Raw genomic sequence first — 17,861 nt, forward strand, 5'->3', positions numbered from 1 at the left:
TAAGCTGACAGAAATAGAACAGATGGAAATATGTTGGCTCTATATTAAGCCAGTCAGGTGCTGTGAGATCTGTTGTTTTGAGCAAATGTCTTGTCATGTTCATCTGGAAAGCTCCCTTTAGCCTCTGAGCAGACTTCCTGCTGGCCACTCATGTTCAGTACTGCAGCAGTTGTGTTTGGTCCAGGACTGTAGTGAGGCTTCTTTCCCTAGGAGGAAGATGGATGAGGTTTACCTCATGCATGCCACATAGGTTAAAGCTTATGTGAAATACAGCTGACATGCTCTATTGACAGATTCAAGGGCTGAAAAAAAATGTACAGCACACTAATGATGGAAACACGGACAATGCAGCCAAAAGCAATAGCCAAATCAAGCATATTCTTCCAGAGTAACGACCATCAGAAGGCTAGTTACAACACATGGATGAAAGAAAGAGAGGGAATCCACCCCTCTCCCTTCCCCAAAATAGAACTAGGATGGGAAATGAACCAAAGAGAGTAGTAAGGGCCAAATAACTGGTCAAACTATTCATGCTGAATTATTTCTTTATTAGCTTTGGACCTTTTCTCCTACCCATTGATTTTCAATGTTTTGTGTGTTCACAGTTGCTGAAGGATGGATTTTAGACACTTATTGACACAATGGGTTGTTCATCAACTGCTTGCAACAAGTGTCCCTTCCAGTAGCCTCTCTATGGAATTTGCTTTTAGAACTGTGTGATTGGTCATGATGGAATGGTTTCTGTTCACTGATCACATGGTTTCACCTTTCTGAGCAGGAAGAGAGTAAATAAAATAAATAATAAAGCACAGGAGTACTGAATCTGTATGGGAAGGCTGGGGGAGAGAGCAAAACAGAGAGATTCAGCAAGGGATGAAGAGGTTGAAGGAATTTTAGTACATTTAAAATCTTTCCCTGATTTCCATTACATGAGAAAGAGCACTGTATATCTGACTATGTGCATATATATCAAGTTGCAGTGGGGGAGGTTTAGATTGGATATTAGGAAAAACTTTTTCACTAAGAGCGTGGTGAAACACTGGAATGCGTTACCTAGGGAGGTGGTAGAATCTCCTTCCTTAGAGGTTTTTAAGGTCAGGCTTGACAAAGCCCTGGCTGGGATGATTTAACTGGGAATTGGTCCTGCTTTGAGCAGGGGGTTGGACTAGATGACCTTCTGGGGTCCCTTCCAGCCCTGATATTCTATGATTCTATGATTCTATGATCCCAGACACAAAAAATAGCTTTGTTCCTTTCTGATTGCAGTAGAGATAAATATATTATCCAGATAGACTTTAACTATTAGAACATCTTATGTATGGCTATGGTGGATTCTAAGCACCTGAAGACTTTAAATCAAGTCTTTCTAAAGGATATGCTATAGGCAAACAGAGGTTATGGGCTTGATTCAGAAACTACAGTGTGAGGTTCTATGACTTGTGTTACACAGGGATATCAGAGTAAAGGATTATAATGGTCCCCTTAGCCTTAAAAAACATGAAATTTATTTTATCCTTGCTTCATGCTGGATTAGAGTATCTTCTCTTAATGTTATAGTTCAAAGTTTATATATTATGTAAGAATATAGAAAGGGCCTGTTAGGGATTTATTTGAGTTCTCACTATTTGTTACAGAAATATAATTCAACATTACAACTGGTGTCTAGACTCTACATTAATGGGCACTTCAGAAATGCCTTAGCAGTAGTGAAGGCAGACATATATGTATTGTTATTTAACATATGTAAAGACACACACACACCCCCAAAGGGCATGGCATTTACCAGGAAAAAAAAAACACAAGGATTTTGCTCTGAAGAGTTTGCAATCAAGATAGTATTTATTTTAAATAAACACAATATGGTTGTGTGCATTATATTTAAGAAGGTAAATTCTTAATGGATTAGCTATTTATCCATTCACTTATTAGTCACAGAATAAAAACAGCTATGTGACAGTTATTGGGATGCAGTTCTATTGGATGGTTCTGGTAGTATCATAAACCATTCATTTTCATGAGAAGTCAACAGAAAAGTCAAGATGGAATGAAACCCCCATAACTGAGCATTTTTCTGTCTGAAAACAACAAACAACAGCAGCAGCATCACCATTGCATATAGGGAACCAAACCAAACCTCCATCTCTTCTCTCTGAATTTCAGAGTGCCAGAATTCTGAATTCAGATTCCGATTACCTACAGCTCTGACTAACTGGATGAGCTTAGGCGTAGTGACTGCCTTTTCATTGTGTGCGCAATACTTGGGCCTCACTGTGGTACTGCAATAGAAATACAAACACTAAGGCTCATGATAAATACATAAATACATTTGTCTTTATAATGAGTTGTTATTTTATTATTGTGGTTGCATTTACACTGACATTCAAGTCAAGCATGTTCGTCTAAATATCTTAACCCATTCAATGACTGAGGGAAGGGCATTGCGCATGTGCATGAGGGTATCAGGCAACCCTTGCCAATGGATGCAGCCTGCAATATATGATCTACATCTTCTAACAGGCCATAGCAGCAGAAGAGAGACTCACAAAGGCCCACTTATAGCCATTAGCAGCACATCTGATCTCTCCACATCTGAAGCACTTGAGCTTGCCCACAGATGGCATGGAAGGTCAAAATCAGGGGGCTGGGGTGTTGGATCTGTCATGAGATAGGCACTAGTTGAGTTTCAGGTTTGTTCTTGCCAGCTGGTATGCTACCTGGAGGTGATATTGATGTTCTTTAAGTAGACAGATTTAAAGAGATGAAATAAAATCTAGATCTTATCGCCTCTGCACTTTGGGGGCAGTTGAAATCCAGATCTGAATTTGGGCCACTTTTCTTCTGTGTTTCATGGTGCTGAGTCTCCCACTCCATACCTCGAACTGGATCAAACTCTCGCTAGTACACTTTCTCCAAGCCTCTTGCAGGAGCTCTACCTATCTTTTCTCCCCACCTTCCTCTCTTCTTTCACCACTGCCAGATAAACTTAGCTTCATGGAGCTCATCATCTCCAAAGCAGCTCTCACTTCTATTTCAGTGGCTCCTCTTTAGGTTTTGCTTTACTGCTCTGGCAGCTCTCCATTTCACATCAGAAGAGTAGCAACAGCCTGTATTGGACTAGACTGTGATATCACAACCGCTGTTCTGAGTACGCAGCAACATCTAGTTGAGTTGTCTCAGAAGCAGATCAGAGAACAAACTGTGATCCTGAGAGTTCAAGTTTGTCCCTTGGTTCCCTGCCTTGCTCCAGAGAGAATTAATCTGCTGCTCGTCAGCACCAGAAGCAGATCCCTTTTTCATCTGCACTGGTTCATTTCTGTTGGCTAATGCATCAAGTGGAGGTAGACAAAGCCACGAATGCACACATTCCCCACCCTTGCTTAGTAGCATCCCACCATAAGAGGAGGAGGAGCAGCCACACAGAGACCATACTGTGATCCACAATGCAGATCATCATCCCTATACTCCATCATTTGGTCTTACTCCCCCTTACACCTCTGGATGGGTGTATAGTACAAGAAACAGTCTTGTCCATTATTTGTAGCTTAGCTGATTTCACTATGGATGAAATCCTGACTCCATGGAAGTCAATGGGAGATTTTATAGATCTTATGTCAAAACAAGCTGGGGAATAACATTAACATTCACTAAGCAGTATATACTTTTGGTCATGTTCATATCTTCAAAGTCTTGTTAAATAAATGTATCTGTCCACATATATTACCTTGCTTTATCTGGGTTATAAATTCCTAAGAGTTTCCAGGAGTCTTTCCTTTGAAAACTACTCCCTTGTGAATAAGACTTGACTTTTTGAAATGTATTTGGTATGTAGATTCAAGTGTTTTTAAACCAACTAAATCATCAAAAAATGTGTTGTACATAGTAGGAGACTAGATAGGCAGTAGTATAGTGTAATGTCATTTTCATCAGCACTAAATGTCTTCAACACAAGTTACAACATAAATTAATGTAATAGAGTTTGGGGGCTCTGCTTATGACAGTTACAATTTGTAACTGGATCAATTCTACACAGAATTAATTTCACAACATCCTATTCATAGGCTGAGATATTTTCCTTTGCTCATATTTATATAGTTAAAATAATTTAAACAAAAAACTTTTGTTTGACATGTAATGTTAAAGCATAGTGGCTAGCTTGAACTAATAAGGTGCTGTGTTGTTAGAATCACTATTATAGAAATATATGGTTATGGGAAATACTTTAGAGTAGCAAACATTAGACACTGTTTGCATTTTGAAACATCCAGGTATGTCCTAACAAGGGGATGTTGAATTCCCAGTAGTAGGACTCAGATAACATGGTGATGGGTGACTTTCTAAAAATTGAAAGAGGATTTCAGGGACAGCGTCAGACAAATGTCAAAGCATATAGAAATTTGTCATTTGACTCTATCAGTGTCTACCTTGAGGTTTTGTAATGGTGTCCTTCTTTGTAGTACCAGAATGCCTAACCAAAGCATAGTTGTTTATAAAGCCTCATTTAAATGAAATGTTTTGTAAGCAAGAGTAATTTCAGATAGACAGTGGCAATTTAGGTTGTGTTTTCCTTCCTCCTAAAGTGCCTTCTTAAATAGAAAGTATTGATTCCTGTTTTGAGATAAGCAAGCTAAAAACACCCATATTTCGTTTTACTTTGTGCAGACAAAATCATTTGATTCTCAACATGTTTTTGCACTTTTTCAAGATAGATTCTCAGCTAATGTTAATTGGTGTAGATCCATTGAGGTCAGTAGCACAGTGGTAATTTACATCAAATCCTGTGCTCATTTTAAACTGAATGCAATGAATATGGAACTGAGCACAGATCCTGGCCATTCATCTCTGGAGTGATCTGAGTAGCAGCAGGAAATCTAATTTCAAAAGAGCAGGCAGTGGGCTAAGCTAATAAGGCTCTCCCATTAGCTGCATTACTGAGCACTTATCTGAAAACAAGAGAATTCAATTCTCTTCCCAACAGTGATTTCAGTAATTTGTTATGAATTGCATAACTAGCATTCTGAATTTCATCAAAGAGTGTAAGGTGATCACCAATGCAGGCCTCTGTATAGCTCACAAATTTCATGGGCCAAGTCATTGGGTATCTTTACATTGATTTCAATGAGATTTGGATCAGGTCCTTTGGATGAGGACGGGGTTTGTTATAGAACCATACTATGGTTCTAAATGAAATCAGAATTGTATTGTACCACATGAGAATATTAAACACATAGGTCTGCAGAGTAAAGACCTTCATGTTTCTTTTATGTTGAGGAATTTACTATTCATTTGTATTACTAAGATTACTACTGATAATTATCATTATCCAAGTCCTAAACTCCTCACTCCATTTTGGTCATCCTTATTCATGCTGTAGCAACCTGCATCAAATTTGGAGGGAGAAGCACAAGGTGCAGGAGGGAAGAGTTTAGAGGAGGAACCAGAAGTTGGTGTGCATATGGCCAGAATACTAGCTTTAGTTGCAGCATCTCTGCATGCTGAGCTCTTAATAAACAGCCAGTGCCTTATTTTTAGACACACAGAGTCCTTCATGATATTACCCAGCAAGCATACATGAAACACATATAATTCTCCATTGGCTTCAATTGAAATCTGACTGACTAAAGAACAAGTAGAAAATGAGTCAAAGCTAAGAATTTGACCCATTACTAATAAGAATTTCCACTTATATAATTCCATCTAAGGATCTCAAATTGCTTTGCAAATATTAATGAATGAATTCACACCTGTACGTATCTTGTATGACAGATCAGTGTTATTATCCCCATTAGAAGATGGGGAAACTGATACATAGAGAAGAGATGGGACTGTTCATGTGAGTAAATGCTCACCAGCTTGAGTAAAGGTTCCATAATCTAGCCCAAGACTGAATGTGTACTAGCACCAAGGCCATCCTGCCTCTCTTCAATAGTCCTGTAAATACTTTTTAACTCCTGGGATGAAGCACTGTACTGAACACATTGAGCCAAATTCACTCTCAGTTCACAACAGCATAAAACTGTCTTTTTAAATGCCTCAGTGGACTGGGCTTCCACTATCTCCCTTGGGAGGCTATTTCAAAGTCACAGAACAATCATTACTCCAAAATGCACTGATATATTTCGCTATAAGGCTTAGTTCTTTTGTAATTCAAGAGAGTTTACAGAAGTGGAATTGTTTCCTTGATATTTTTCCTTTAATCATCATCTAGACAGTCTACATATTTGGTTCTTTTTATAATCTTAGCAAGTCTTTCCCCCCAGTCAGTTAATTGTTCTTATTACTCATCTGTGAATTTCTTCCAAGTTGACTACATCTTTCCAGCAACGTGAGGACTACAGAAGGAATTGCATTATTCTAGTCATGTCCCTTCCAAAGCTGTAACAAGAGAGGCTCAGTTCTCTGGTCTGAAAAAGGGATCTGCCTTGTAATGTGCTGAGCAGTCTGGTCACAATCCAGCAGACCGCTTCTTAGGCACATGTATAACATTAGGCTTTGCTGAATCAAGGCAAAAGGGCTCAGCATATTGCAGGATCAGACTCATGCTGCTCAAAATCACATTGGTTCACATGCTTCCCTTTTACAAAAAAGCCAAGAAAAACAATAAGGTAAAATCTCTTGGGCTACAATGGATTCTGAATATTAATTCCAACCCCCACAGCCAGAAATAGCAGGGGTGTGGAGTGCAGAGCATCTCCAGAACTCAGCCTAAGTGAGTTTGTGTGTGGGGGGGGGAGGGGCGGAGAGTGAGAAAACCTGGATTTGTGCTGGAAATGGCCCAACTTGATTATCATACACATTGTAAGGAGAGTGATCACTTTAGATAAGCTATTACCAGCAGGAGAGTGGGGTGGGAGGAGGTATTGTTTCATGGTCTCTGTGTATATAATGTCTTCTGCAGTTTCCACAGGATGCATCCGATGAAGTGAGCTGTAGCTCACGAAAGCTTATGCTCAAATAAATTGGTTAGTCTCTAAGGTGCCACAAGTACTCCTTTTCTTCTTGTGAATACAGACTAACACGGCTGTTACTCTGAAGCCTAAGCTCTGTGGATCCTGCCCAACTGTGAGGAGGTAGCTTGCTGGTCTCCCCTCTCTCCCTTCCAGCTCTCCACCAACCATTGGAGCATAGAAGGGCCAACAGCCAAATGCTGCCAATAATTGCCAGACCCCTTTGGGGCTCTGATTTTGCAGAGGAACCACAGGTTGCTCTCCATGACTTTTCCTGGTGGAGCAGTTGAAGTTGGAAAAGAAAATGCTGCTCAGATGGGGCCTCTTCCACAATTTCCTACCTTGTCTAGTTTTTCTCTGTGGCTGTGACAAATGACTTGCAGAGGCTGGAAAGGTAGTTATATGAAAGAGAGGGAAACGTATCCAGTGTAGCCATTTTCCTCTCACATGCCCTTATGATAGGATTTATTCCTCTCCATGCTGTGCAATTTGCCTCTATTTTCTCTTTATCCCAATACAAGCCCAAAGTCAATGGAGCTACACCAATTTAGGATCTGACCCCAGGTCTCTTTTGCGGTCCACTATCACCCCTAGATCTTTTTTGGCATTGCTGCTTTCCAAACTTCACCCTTGTATGGAATATCCCTGTTTTGGATAATTTTTCCCATCATATGTGTTGTGTTTTCATTTTCCAAGTCAAATTACTGGTACTGTTCATCAAGTTTGAGGAGGTAAAAAAGCTGGAATCATTGCTATAACTAACCAAAAAACATGGGACTGCAATGAGTAGTAAGAAGAGAATACTGATGTCAAATATTATCTTCTCTGGATCCAGTAACATATCCATCAATGTTAAGCAGTGTATTAATGTTAAAGTATTGCTTGAAATGATCAGATTGCAATAAAGCAAGATACCCAGTTCAACTTGACAGCTGGGTAAAATTGTGCTTTAATAGTCAACTGCTTGCCTCTTTTCTCTGAGATGTATGGATTTTTTAAGCCTGCAGTGAAATGTCTTTCTTAAGTGCTGTGAGTTAACATTTAAAGACCCAAAAATTTCGAAGTAATTTTTCACATTAGTTGTTGCTCTCACGTTAATCCTAAATTGGATTTTTGAAAGTCAGTAAACTGAAATTCGGCAGAATTGTTATTGCCAGAGTTATAGCAAAAATCAAGTCAGTGTTAAGATTGTTGATGGGGTTTGTGTATAAGTAATGAATTTAAATGTATTCATTTCAGATTCTAGAACCTGCATAACTTAATATTCTCTACCATCAAAAATGAATGGGTTGAGGACTTTGCAATATATTTATTGCTAAAGAGGGTAAATATCATGTTGCTCCTATTAACAATGGCATGAACTCATTTTTTCTCCTACAACATAATTAAAGAATAAATGCAGCTAAGACGCATACTGACAATTAGAGAATGCCAAGGAATTAGCTGCCAACAAAGGTTGAGGATTTGATGTCAGTAAAGATATTCAGTGCAAGGCTTGAGAATCAGCTATATTAGTGATGCTTTAGAAAGCATTGAAACAATCCTACTGTGATTCAGATGGACAGAATAGCTGACACAGGAGGTCACTTCAACCCTGTTATCTATGCAGTAGTATAGATGTGCCACAATTTTCTGATGAGATGCGTCTATGAGTGCATTTGATGTGCTGAAAATTACCCCATTACCAACTTGGATAGCAGTAATTGGGTGAAATGGAAAAGGCGGTCTTTTATGCCATAAAAAATGTACACACAGACATGAAGAAATAGGGCAAATTCTGGTCCAGCTGCAGTGATTATAAAAACTCCCGTTGACTTCAATAGGTGCAGAATTTGGCCTAATACCTTTAACCTCAATGGAGGAACTAATTCAATATTCTAAGGAGCAGCTTGGCAATATATTTTCCAAAGTCCTGTAGCAGTATCTACCACTTCACCGCTTTGCACGGAAGTAGAGCTGTTGCAACCCAAATACCCTTGTTGCTTCTTCCACTGGTCATTTTAATTTTTGCTCAAAGATTTTTAACTTTTTGGAGCATCTACCAATTGTAGCTTTTATCTATCAGGTATTTTTGACTGATGGATATACGTATGAAATCTGAATACAGCAGAAGCTGCTAATCCATAATCAGAAATTATCTTTCCTAAAGCAATAAGTATCGGTAAAATTCCATAAAGTAATTTCAGAACCAATTGATATATTTCAGAAATTAGCATTACTTAGGGATATAAAAACACCCCATTACAATATGAATGCAATAAAAAACGTAGGACACAAACAGTGGAAAATATAGTACCTGCAGTAAATGATAAGAAATGTTCTCTATTTATTATAAATTTGTAAACACCATTAATGGATTAGATTCACAAAGAAACTTAGGTATGGAACTATAACTATTTACCTCATTTGAAGAGGTGATCCCTGGAATTGAGTGATCCCTAGACTTGGCCATGAACGGCGCACTGTGGCCACTGGTAACTGCGGGCGGCCGTGCCTGTGGATGGTCAATGTAAACAAACTGTCTCACGGTCCGCCAGCAGATTACCCCGACGGGCCACATGCCCACTGCTGCACTAGACAGTGTCTCCCCTTTGATACCTGCAATATACTCTAACCTAAGTGTTGGGGCAGATCTATACTGCTTTTCTATCAATATTAGTATTCATTTGTCAAGATTTAAAGATGGGGTATTATCTGTCATGCATCCAGACATTTGGGACATGGGTCAGAGAATTAAATAATGGGACAGGTGGGAAAGCTTACTCCTCGTATGCACAACTCAGAGGAAGAGTGGGAAGCTGGAACTAGAAATGAACCAACAGGAAAGAAATGACATTTTTTTTCTTTTTGGTGGTGTGGTCAGAACTTAGCACTGCTCTTATACAGAGGGGCTGGAGATGACATATACAAATGAGCTGTAACTCAATTATGAATAATCAACTGTAAGCCTTGAATTTATAGTTTTTTCTTATCATATTTCAAATTTCATTGACAACTCAGTCCTAAGATTTGAAATGAAGGCATCATCCTAACAATAAAAAATACCCACTGTGCAGTCTGGGGACTGAGTTGACTCGTTTTAAAGTAGTACAGTGGAAAAGAAAGCTATATCTGATAATTTCCCAGAATGTTTGCATACTTAGCATTGCGAGTGTAGCGGCATGATCTCCTGGGAGTAGAACAAGGTTGATGCAGCAGGGCTTTCCAGTGATACCTGGATTTGTCTTAATCACCGAACCAAATGTCTCACTCCCTCAACACCCTTTATCTTGGAGGATATGGGGCCATAGCTGTCTGGTGCTTGGAGATTCAAGAAGAGTATCTTCTAATTGTATCTGGCACTGACACCCAGACAAGCAGTGGAAGGAAAGGGCACCAGGAGACTTCCCCCTTTTGAGCCTCTGAGAAGTTAGGCACAATCCTGGTCCTTAAACTGCTGAGGTGAAATCCTGGCTCCATTGAAGAAAATAGCAGAACTCCCACTGACCTTAATGGGATCAGACAGGATTTCATCCATAGAGCCCAGTCCTATTCCCTTGGAGTCAATGGAGAGTCATTGCACTGATTTCAATGAGAATTCCATCAGGCCCCTGATGCTGAAGGACCAAGATCTCTAGTGTCATAGGTGGCAACAGAAACCCAAAGGACCTGCCTGACCCACATCTGCACAGGGCCAAGTATCAGAGGAAGGGCAGACTGTACCCTATCAAAGGGTCTATCAGTGTTTCTGTTTCCAGAGGAGTGTCTCAGAAACACTATCTCTGAGAATTCCTCCTTGGGCACTGCACCACCACACCAGCTCATAGCATGGGCTGTGGTTTAAATCACAGCTTCGCTTTCTGCAGCTCCGTGTTTCTGGAATGTCCTTTGTCATGAAGGACCTCAGAAATGGCCACCTTGAAAGTGGGTATAAAATCCCTTTTATTATGAATTTATTCATGACAGGAGGTTTTCAGAAAAACAGCTCATGACAAACATTCAGTCAAAGTTCCTCAAATACAGACTGTGTAGATGTATGTTTAGTCATGTGAAGACATTGAAGATATATGCTCTGCCCCACATCTTGTAGCTTACTTGTGCACATGGAAAATAGCAATTGGCACTTGCTGTATCAAAGCTCTGTTCATTCTCAAAGAGCATATTAAACAGCTTCTCCTCAGAACCCAGTTGTTTGGCAGGGAAATATCGTCCTCTTGTTTTCTTCAATTGGGGAAGATGGGACAGAACGATTAATGGGGGCTGATTCTCAGTAGCACTGAGCACCTACAAATCCAGGTGAAGTCAATGGATGCTGGGAGTGCTCAGCAACTCTGAGCTAATTACCTGAGGCCAAAAGAGAAGCAGTGTTAATGTTAGAATTGGGATTACCCTTCAGGAGAGCTTGGTTACTGGCAGTCCTACACTCTGTTCATTCTAGTTGGTGGCATTGCCACAAGCTGTGTGTAGCTGTGATGCCCCACAAGAAGCTCAGAGAAGAAACAGTAAGTATTCCGCTTTACTGACTGGTATATTGGGGAATAAATTTCACATCCACTGCCTGATCATCCAGCCCAGCAGGGACTAACAGGTCTGCAGCATCCTCTTAGCCCTCTGCAGCTGGATGCAATGTGTGAGTAGCCTATGGAGGGGCACAAGGAGAAGTCCCTTATGTACCTGCACAGCTGTACAGCCCAAGTTATAATCTCGATCTCTGGAAGTTACAAGTGGAATAACTAAGTTACTAAGGGTATGTCTACACTACCCGCCAGATCGGCGGGCAGTGATTGATCCAGCGGGGATCGATTTATCGTGTCTACTCTAGACGTGATAAATCAACCGCAAGCGCTCTTCCATCGACACCTGTACTCCACTGCCACAAGAGGGGCAGGCGGAGTCGACGGGGGAGCGGCAGCAGTTGACTACCGCAGTGAAGACACTATGATAAGTCGATCTAAGTACGTTGACTTCAGCTTCGTTTTTCATGTTATTCACCCACACCTTTCTTCAAGTAGCAAGGTACAGTTGGAAAAAAATAGTGCATTAAATTTTGAATCAGCTTTTTTTTCCCCTTTAGGCAGTTTAAATTTTCAGATTCCCTGCCTGCAGCATCCTGTCAGATTGCATTATGTCAGATTACTTAATATTCAGTAACTGACACAAGCTGGTGTAACATGCAGAATGAAGCATAAAGTGCACTAAGAAAATTCAAATGAATGAGTTCATTACTTGGGAGCGGGTTAGCTCACTTGTGGCACCTCCTCATGGCTGGGCGTGTACTAGTAACTCTCTCTCCACTGGGGTCTCTTGATAGTTGCTACTCCGTCCCTGTGGTGGCCTATCTCTTCCTGCAGCTTGACTCTCTGCCCAGGGCACTTCAAAAGTCTCTCCCCTTTGTGGTAATCAGTGAACAAAAAGCAAGAAGAATGAGCACAAATAAACTGAATTAGTAAAAGAGATAGACAGGAAGGCCTCCTCTCAGGGTGTTTCAGGATCTGGCCCTCCCTTCCCTCTGTGAGAGGCCTGGGAAAACACTGTCTTGGAAGACCTTGCCTTCCCTCAGCCCTCTCTTCAGGAGAGGACAGTTGAAGGTCTGTTCTCTTCCCTGGTCTACCAACAAGTGAGCTGCTGTGCTCTTCTTTTATGTTCCTCCTCCCAGCCAGTGCATGTCTTGAAGGTGTGGCAGGGCAAAGCTGGATGAGCTCAGAGCAGCTCCTTAACCTCCACATTGTCCAGAGTGGTGTATACCCCATCACATTACTCCAGAATCTCCTGCTTTGAGACACTGTGTTCTTTAGAAATATAATCATGTTTCCTCAGATCAATGAAAAGATCAGGTCTTCAGTTGACAAATATGCACAGGTAATTAACGAGCAGTCGGTACTTGCAATGCTCAGATTCCCTTAGTGGCCAGAAATAAGAGCGTCTTTAATGAGAACAGCTAGGGTCAAATTCTCTGCTGGTGTAACTCCTCTGAAGTAAATGGACTTTCAACAGCCATAATTTGGTCCCCAATCTTCATGAGCTGCTGAAAGTTTTAGGAGTTTGATGTCCTTAGAACATCTAATTAAAATGCAGATTTTTGAGTGAAATAAGTAATAAAAACGTCTGGAGGAAATATAGGTTTGTATAATAAAAGTGACATTTTTAACTGGAGATTTAAGGACTGTCAGAAATGAATGTCAAACTAGTCTATCTCCTCCTAGCAAATGAGTCTGATCAGTTGGGATTTCAGATGTACTGTTAAGCCTCAAGACATGGCTCATAGCTTCTTTAATCTCAGAAGGGCTAAAATTTGCCCCCACAATTTTTGTGGGTGCAGTTAAGGTTGCTTAGATATCTCAGTACCTGATTTATGACTGAAATCACCTAAACTGTGCTCTCAATTGCAGAAACAAAATGGGAGACTGGGTTATGGAAATTAGCCAGGTATATGTGAACAAACAAACAAAAAAAGACAGATAAAGAGGACACTTTTTCTGAAAATGTGTATATTATCAGTGTAATTATTTGTTTTACTGACTACATGCCCTCATTATGCTAGACACTCCAAACACAATAATAGGCAGTCCTCTTCCTGAAGAGCTCACAATCTAAATAGACAGGGGTGGGGGAAAAAGAACTATTATCCCCATTTTGCAGATGGGGAATAGAGGCACAGTCAGATTAAATGACTTGCCCAAGTTCACACAGAAAGTCTATGGCAGAACCAAGAATTGAACCCTGAGTTTTCTGCAGGGCCTATCCATTTATTTTACCAGAAGACCATCCCTCCTCTCAAATTCTTGCATGTTTGATACATAAATAATTAAGGAACAAACCTACAGAAATCTAGACTATACCATCTTTTATGTCACATTGAAAAAAAATGACAAAGAAGCAATGGTTTTTTTCACAGCAAACATATGGGCAAACACATCCACTCACATACACACATACCTGGTTACAATGACTATCCCTATGATCCACAGCATTATTGCCTTCCCAGAATTATAACTTTTGGAGAAAGCATTGCTCCCACCTATAAAATAAAATGAATAGTGAATTTAAAGTGCTTCTCGCCCTAAGCACTGATGGAGCCTTAACAGGTTTTGACACACACTTTCTACTTTTTAAACCCTTTTTATTTTTCTACAGCCATTTTTTCAGGCAGGACCTGCTGACCCAGGCTCCATGTGGTGAAACTGAGTTTTCATAATTGATCTACTAACAAGAGTGAAGATATGCTGAACTCTAAAAATAATGCTCTTTGCTTGGGTCCCGAGCCAGAATAAATTTCAGAGCAGGTGTTCCACATGATAAATTTCCAACACAAGGAGCAAAATATATTAATCCCATTTTAGACACTGTGCTCTCAATTCCTGATCCCTGTTCTGGCACCTCTGCAATATTCCCTAGTTGCATGGGGCAGGAAAGCTGGTGTGTCTCTCTGTTTGGAGATTCCTTTTGCAAGGGGAATCTCTGAGTGATACAGGACAGCCAACTTCCCTCCCAGTGCCAGCATAAGGGACAAACAGGTGGACATGGCAAATAATCAAGAGTGGCAAGGCCAGAAGGAGAAGGGTGTGGCCATGGCCTGCAGGACATAATTTAGAGGAGCCCTGAAGCTTTTCCACAGGTCAAGAGTGTTGGAATCCAGAGTTTTGGTTTAGGCTCATTTCCAAACCTGTGTGCATTGCCTGTTATTTTAATGGGAACCTTTTCCTTATTAAGACAGCAGGAAAAGGTTTACAATAACGTCATAGACTCAAATTGCAAATACAAAATGGCAGATGTAGGACAGCGTGACTGTCATACGTATAAAGTCCTGGTACTGTTGAAAGGAAAGTCATTAGGAGAAATATTTATTTTCTAAAACCTTTTTAATACATGATCAGTTTCAGAAATAAACATGTATGTTATCCGATGCTAATCAGTTTGGGGAGTTTATAGTGTGATGTTAATGGCATCTATTAAAGAATTCGTTTCTAATTTCTACCTGCCTCTGTCAGAAGCTAGCAAATGTTTTCTAATGCTTGGTAATTATCCAATGAGAATTTATTCTTATGATATATCCTGTTCCAGACCCTAGTGAGTGAATTTTCTTTGGAATAGCCTGAAAAGGCTGTTTCAGGCTTGAAGAAGGTTCTCTAGCCCATTTTCTCATGCCATGAACTAAATCTTTTAACTAGTCATTTGTTATTTTGCTACTCACCCCCAGACTTTCTTAACACCTATTATTCCAGACAATACTATGCAGTTACGAGGCTCTATTTCTGAAATTGCAGGCCAGTTTCTGTATACAATAATGCAATCAAAGTATCCAACATCATTATAACAGCTGAATAGACCGAAAGAAAGATAAATTTGGAGATGGGGGAATAAGCAAGAGCTGAACATTAAAATAAATACTCCAAATCATATCTATGTAACGCCCTTATTTTTCAAATATAATTTTTCTGCATATCTAGTTTTCTGATGGACTGTAGGGTGATTGTCATATAGTTCTACCTTTGTGTGCTACCCATCACAATAAATAAGACCAGGTGGTGTTTCATTGATTTCAATACAGTTTGATATCAGACACACTTACACAATCTAGTCAGCTATTCATACCCTGCAGTGTTCAGTTCCCAAAGGTGCCATCTTTAAAAGAAACTATTGATCTTTGTCAACATACAGTGACATGTACAAATGAGGAGCAAGCTACCCATTATTCCATCAGTCGTCTCTCGCTCTGCATGATCTTTAGGAAATTTCCATTTTTTTTATATCTTAATGTGGTACATGTGCCAAAGGAAGTTCATCTGTATAACTTGAGACAGCAAAGCGAGGGACGAGATGAGCAGGGAAGAAAATTATAGGCAAAATACATGAAACTAGATTGAGTTTTACAAGGGAAAATCTCATCAGAGAGACATTTTCTGAGCACAACTCTGTTTTACACTGCCACTTTTATAGCATTGTTTTATGTTTAATCAGCAACCTCCTGCCACATGCCTGAGAAATTCAATTCCTTTTTTCTGTAGGAAAAATGGACCCTTACTGGTTTTCATTATATTTATACATTTTTTTTCCTATGTGCGGACACCTTTATACTGGCTTCTGCAGTGACAACCACTGATGGATGTGAGACTGGTACCAAGGCAGAGATCAGCACTGCAGGGTATTATTTCTCCTCTCCGTTTTTCCATCCTGAAGACATGACAGTTCTCATAGTGCTAGCATGATCTGCAACTCAAAAGATTCTTATATACAGAACCGTGGTTAAGCTTTAGATTAGGAATGTGTGAGCCTTCTTGGAATGAGAAAGACCATATGAAGGCTGATCTTGGGAGGAAGCTCCATCATTCAGATGATATCAGGGAGTCAAAATAAACCTCCCTTTCTTTATAGAAAGATAGGAGGAGCATGGGGGCTGGAACTAGGGGTTCTGCCGCACCCCCTCGCTTGAAGTAGCTTCCATTATATACAGGGTTTACAGTTTGGTTCAATGGCTCTCAGCACCCCCCACTATAAAAATTGTTCCAGCACCCCTGAGGAGGCGGATCCTGAAGCTTATTGTTTCTGTGGAGAGGTCACAGTACGGAAAAGGTTGGGTACCTCCGTCCAAACTGTAACTGTTTCCAAATAAATTCCAAGTATTAATTTCAGTTCCTTGATCCTGTCTCAGACTCCAGTAACTAGTTCTTATCTCAAGCACTGTTTTATAACACTAGTTGTGATCTCTTTTCAGCAAAAAAATTTGTCATTTTCGAAGAAGTCCATCTTCACAGAGATTTTTCAGATTTTTTGACAAAATTAAAAACAAGTCAAACACACTCCCCATTTCCAGTGCTGAAATGAAATGAAAAAATAAGGGATGGGGAGGGGAGACAAGAAAGGGAAAACACCCTGAAAATCTAAGAAAGAAATCCTGAAAAGTTTTCAATGTCAGCTTCAAGAACAGAAAACAATAGTTCTTTTTTTTTTAAATCTAAGTGTTTTATACTACTGCCCAACACCACAGACCAAAAGCACTTTCCACATAAACATCAGTGGTAATAAGATAGTCACTAGTGGACTCCCTGGCACTTCTTTTCCAGAGTAAAACTCTTCTGTGGCATGTAGCGGCTTCATTCTATTAAAAAATCAGACCATTTCAAACTTTTTAATGAAAAATTTCAATAAAGTAAACCCTTTTTGGAAATGGTCCATGAAATACACAGTGATTTTCAATCAGGAATTCACTATGAATTATTCAAAAAAAAAATTTAGTCCCTTCTTCGGCTTCCAGTTGAGATATTGTAAGGCAGTTTTGCATTAACAATAGTCTCACCAGCTGGTAGGGAATCATATTTGTCTCATCCTTTCCTTTGCCTGTTCATAAAATCCATATTTTATATGTGTTTATCAAAGTACATGCTTCCTTGATCTTTACATAAAAATCCAGCACCAGCAACACAGCTCTCTTGGGCAGCTCAAAATTGAGAAACTGGTGTGTTTACGTAAAGGAGGAATAAAAAAGAATTCAGATTCAAAGAATTTATTAATAAACTAGGAGAATAACAATGCTTTTTTAAATGCATGAAGAATAGGCGTTTAAAAATTACAGTATCAAGCTAAATCAGTTAAATTCCCTTTAGACGAGTTGGTGAAAATGGTTCCAAAATTCAAGGGCTTTGGTTTGGGCTGATTGTTCTGGCTGGTTCCATCCCTACCATACACTGGATTCGGTCAGATGTACAACATGAGCCCTCTACATACCCAACCAGGGCCTCCAACGTCCATGCTGCTATTTTTAGCTGTGTAGTATCCTGCTACCTCCCTACTGCCAGAGCCTTTCCTCTCCGTCTCCCCCATGCCAGAGCTCTCCGTTGACACATGCAGCTACCCACCACAGGGTGGACGCAGCCTGCTTTTTACTGTGGCATGTAGCTGCCCAAACTCTACAAGCCCCTGCAAGTGTAGACAAGGCCTAAT

This window comes from Lepidochelys olivacea (genome assembly GCF_965140295.1).
Source record: "Lepidochelys olivacea isolate rLepOli2 genome assembly, chromosome: 7".
Taxonomy (NCBI): Eukaryota; Metazoa; Chordata; order Testudines; family Cheloniidae; genus Lepidochelys; species Lepidochelys olivacea.